The sequence below is a fragment of the Gobio gobio genome, assembly GCF_949357685.1.
Source record: "Gobio gobio genome assembly, chromosome: 2".
Lineage (NCBI taxonomy): Eukaryota > Metazoa > Chordata > Actinopteri > Cypriniformes > Gobionidae > Gobio > Gobio gobio.
The window spans coordinates 14,074,027-14,080,026 of record NC_137098.1 but is presented as its reverse complement, the minus strand read 5'-3'; positions in this window follow the sequence as shown (position 1 = coordinate 14,080,026).

The window sequence follows — 6,000 nt, the reverse complement described above, 5'->3', positions numbered from 1 at the left end:
GAGGACATTCTGTGTTTAACTGGACCTCACACACACACTGAAACACTCAAACACCTAACTAACCCTTGATTATGAGGCCATTCTGTGTTTAACTGGACCTCACACACACACACACACACACACACACACTCAAACACATAACTAACCCTTGATTATGAGGACATTCTGTGTTTAACTGGACCTCACACACACACACACACACACTCTCAAACACCTAACTAACCCTTGATTATGAGAACATTCTGTGTTTAACTGGACCTCACACACACACACACACACACACACACACACACACACACACACACACACACACACACACACACACACACACACACACACACACACACACACACACACACACACAAACTGAAACACTCAAACACCTAACTAACCCTTGATTATGAGGCCATTCTGTGTTTAACTGGACCTCACACACACACACTGAAACACCTAACTAACCCTTGATTATGAGGACATTCTGTGTTTAACTGGACCTCTCACACACACACACACTGAAACACTCAAACACCTAACTAACCCTTGATTATGAGGCCATTCTGTGTTTAACTGGACCTCACACACACACTGAAACACCTAACTAACCCTTGATTATGAGGACATTCTGTGTTTAACTGGACCTCACACACACACACACAAACACACTGAAACACTCAAACACCTAACTAACCCTTGATTATGAGGACATTCTGTGTTTAACTGGACCTCACACACACACACACACACACTGAAACACCTAACTAACCCTTGATTATGAGGACATTCTGTGTTTAACTGGACCTCTCTCACACACACACACACACACACACACACACACACACACACACACACACACACACACACACACACACTGAAACACTGAAACACCTAACTAACCCTTGATTATGAGGCCATTCTGTGTTTAACTGGACCTCTCACACACACACACACACACTGAAACACCTAACTAACCCTTGATTATGAGGACATTCTGTGTTTAACTGGACCTCTCACACACACACACACTGAAACACTGAAACACCTAACTAACCCTTGATTATGAGGACATTCTGTGTTTAACTGGACCTCTCACACACACACACACACACACACACACACACACACACACACACACACACACACACACACACACACACACACACACACACACACACACACACACACACACACACACACACACACACACACACACACACACACACACACACACACACACACACACTGAAACACTCAAACACCTAACTAACCCTTGATTATGAGGACATTCTGTGTTTAACTGGACCTCACACACACACACTGAAACACTCAAACACCTAACTAACCCTTGATTATGAGGACATTCTGTGTTTAACTGGACCTCACACAACACACACACTGAAACACTGAAACACCTAACTAACCCTTGATTATGAGGACATTCTGTGTTTAACTGGACCTCACACACACACACACACACACTGAAACACTCAAACACCTAACTAACCCTTGATTATGAGGCCATTCTGTGTTTAACTGGACCTCACACACACACTGAAACACCTAACTAACCCTTGATTATGAGGACATTCTGTGTTTAACTGGACCTCACACACACACACACACACACACACACACACACACACACACACACACACACACACACACACACACACACACACACACTCAAACACCTAACTAACCCTTGATTATGAGGACATTCTGTGTTTAGCTGGACCTCACACACACACTAAACCTGTAAAAGTAAAACGCACACCTAAGGAAAAAGTGCTACAATGTGCTGTTGCTATATCAGCCAACACAATTGGAGCAAAATGCAAGTTAAATGAACCTGGTTGGAGAAAATTCTGTGATCAAACAAACAGACACAGCAACACACTGGAAATAAAACCAAATTATATTGCCTTCCAATAAATGCATGTATTTGTACATATCTTTTAAAACAATATTTTAACAAAATATAGTGTTAACTCAGCCTCTTCTGGCCCAACAACACTTTAGGACAACTTTAGGACTTTTAGGACAAGCCACAAACATTAATGGAAGGCGACAATGATCTCTTGAACTCTTAAGAACTTTTTTTTTTCAGCATCAAACCTCGGTTCCTCACGAAATCCCTTATATTTTGGGCTGTTCTGTCTCTCAGAACAGGGTCCTCTGCAGTCTTGCACTGCTCACACTCTGCCTTTGTTGCGAGGTGTCCTTTTGAAATATGGATTTTGAAATGTTTAAAGACAGCATTCACTTCATTTGGGCTCCATGGCCTTTTCACAATTTTTCTCGATTTGGTCTCTGCAAAACAAACAAACATATACATACACATACATATACATGTATACCAATATGTATATACTTGGAATAATTTTATATACACAAATGTTTAAATACCTCTGGAGTTCTCAGTTTCATCCAGATTCATTTTTCTTTTTCCTAAAGGGGAAAAAGCAACAAATAAAATGTATTCCAGCCCTACAATCCAAACTGTTTGGGACCGTCTGAAATATCAGCAGATAAGCACACAGGGCAAGCTAGTCTCTGGTCCTGAGTAACACAAAAAGGACCACATTTACACTGAATTACTGTGAAAGCAAAAAATAAAACATGAACCCAAAATAATCATGTATCCTTTTTCTCAAATACAGTGGGGAGATACACTGGCGATTTTGCAGGTTTGTCAACTTACAAAGCATGTAGAGGTCTGTCATTTTTATCATAGGTACACTTCAACTGTGAGAGACGGAATCTGGTCTTGGCCATTGTGGAGAGGTTGGAGTCTGTTTGATTGAGTGTGTGGACAGGTGTCTTTTATACAGGTAATGAGTTCAAATAGGTGCAGGTAATGAGTGGAGAATAGGAGGGCTTCTTAAAAATAAAAAAAAAACAGGTCTGTGAGAGCCAGAATTCTTACTGGTTGGTAGGTGATCTAATACTTATGTCATGCAATAAAATACAAATTAATTATTAAAAATCATACAATGTGATTTTCTGGATTTTTGTTTAAGATTCCGTCACTCACAGTTGAAGAGTACCCATGATAAAAATTACAGACTTCTACATGCTTTGCCAATTTTGCAGGTTTTCCTACTTCCAGTGTATCAAATACTTGTTCTCCCCACTGTAAATCTCTAAATATGTGCACACACATACCTGAGGAGCTGTCAGCCTCATCCAGGCCCATTTTTGTTTTCTCTAAGGGAAAGAAAGCAACACACTATTTCTCTTCTCTACATGGCAAACAGTTTCTGACCATCTAAAATTTCAAATAAATGTGTGACCCTGGACCACAAAACCAGTCATGCATCTCACAAGTATGTTTTTATGCATTTGTGGCAACAAAACTTTGTACCAGTCAAAATGATAAATTTTTCTTTTATTCCAAAATCATTAGGATATTAAGATCATGTTCCATGAAGATATATTTTTAATTTCCTACCGTAAACATAAACATTATATAAAACATATACAACATTTTTTAAGTGGATGCAGCATAATCGCCAAAAGAAATGGACAACTTTAAAAGGCGATTTTCTCAGTATTTAGATTTTTTTTTACACCCTCAGATTCCAGAATTTCAAATAGTTGTATCTCTGCCAAATAGTATCATATCCTAACAAACCATACATCAATGGAAAGTTTATTTACAGCTTTCAGATGATGTATAAATCTCAATTTAAAAAGATTAATGTTGTAATTACAAATTCATTTGATTTTTTGATAAAAAATTTGTTAACGTTTCAAGACAGCATTAATTAAAGTTTCTTAAGGGTCAAGTTATCTGCATCTCCTGTGCTGCATCAAGCCATCGCATAATATCTGTCACTACTCAGAGTAACGTTACAGCATGTGTTTAAGACTCCAATAAAATTATAAAGTAAGTATTCCATCACAAATAAATCTCACAATCAGTAAATCTGGCAGTTACAAAACATCATAATATTATTTTATAATTTTTTTTTGCCAGTATGGTTTCTAATCAAGCCGCCCTCGGAACGATAATGTTGCACAAGAAACACATGAACATATATGTTAGGTTGGATTTCTTTTTTTAAAGCTTTGGTAAATATATAAATATAAATTAAAACATACCGTTGGAACTTTCTGTCTCATCCTGGGTCAACTCCATCCCTTCATTTAGAAAATGAAACCATACTTAAACTTGACAACCCAAATACTTTGTTTATGATAATCAGAAATGTGATGTAGTGAATACACTATAGCACTAATGCTCACTGGAATTAAACTCATTACATACCTCTTACTCCATGGACAGGCTCAGACTCTTCTTCATCATCATCATCGCTTATTTCTTCCTCGTCTAATTCCAGATCAATTTCATCTATAGAAAAACATATTTGATAAACACCCCCCCCCCCAAACACACAAACATTAGTACGCATATATAATTCCTAAATTTTCTTTATCTACTGCATTCACCTCAAAAAACATTTTCTGAGTTACCTAATTAGCTTTAAAGTCATTATCTACATCTGATTTAAAAAAATTCTGTTACTGTACTGTAACATCATTATTATTATTAATATCATCATCATACAAAATAATGCACATACCTTCTATCTCAATTTCATCAAGAGACTTTCCTTGGAAATTGACGAGAGTTCCTTTCTCCATAGCCAAGAGCAGCTTGGAAATTTTTGCAATTTCTATAGTTGCATCTGGCAACCGATAATAGTCTCTATGGACCCGAATGTCATGGCCCAGAAAGTTGGCTAGTTGATCAAGCTCATTATCCTTAAGATTAAGTATCTGGGACATTGTTGCCACCTGCTTACGGAGCTGTGTAGACCGGAGATATTCTGGGTGCTGTGCGCCACAGTGACTTGCAAAAAGCCTGATACAGTCCTGTCCTCTGAAGAAGCTGGTGGGTGAGCACTTGGGTCTTCCAAATAGGAATGGGTTGTTCTTGTCTACTTCACATGCATCTCTCTTGTCCACAAGAAGTTTTAATGCTCTGACAAGTTCAGGGTTTAACAAAATTGCAACTTTTCTCCCTTTCTTGCCCATTATTTCCACTCTGCTGAAATGCCTGGACATTTTTTGCTCAAATGGAGAGAGAACGACGGCGATATCATCATGGAGCTCAGTCTGGTCTCTTTTCCTGAAACACTCAAGTGTCATTTTTGAAACCTCTCCTGCACGACGTCTATTAAAGATTATTACTTGTGCAAGTGTCACTTTGGCGAGTTCTGCATATGTTTGTGGAGACTCGTGATTTTTTAGGCTTTCAAAAGCATCAGAGGATTTTTTCTCTAGATGCTGGTGGAGAAGCTGCACATCATGTCATCATGTCACAATCATCCTCTGCTGCAATGGCCCTGCAGAGAATGATGTCACCGATCTTGTTGAGTGAGTGTCCTAACTTCAACGCAAGGCTTGGTGTCTTCTATGAGTGGCTCTTTTCATCATAGCCAGCAACATCTTTCACTGCATCAATGACTTTGTAAAAATTGTTTGGCTTCACAGCATCTTCAAAACTGAATATGGAATATTTTTTTCTCAAGCTTAGCAAGAGTCTTCCCATTTCCCGAACCTTCTGTCTGATGTATTCGGATTTGGTTGGATCACTTCCATGCTTGTTGTAAAGCTTTAGCTAAGAATACATAATAATTACATTTTAATTATTAATTATAGCTTTAAGGGTGTAGATAGCATAAATAGGAAATGTACATGTTTGAGAATAGCTTAGAAGTTAGGGTAAAGGGAGAAGAAATACGTAAATAAACTTACTCTCTAACCTCTAATTCTAGGAAATGATGTATGGCCATATTAAAGGGATAGTTCAACCGAAAATGAAAATTCTGTATTATATAAAGTCTATTATTACTATAAACATGTATTAAGATGCATGAAAAAAAGTTGGATGAACACATTTAGTTTGTAGATACTGCACTTTGCCTTTGCAATAGTGTTTTAGTTGTTTAAGGTCATCCAAAGGCAGAGTGCAGTATCTGCATTTTGGGGGTCAAA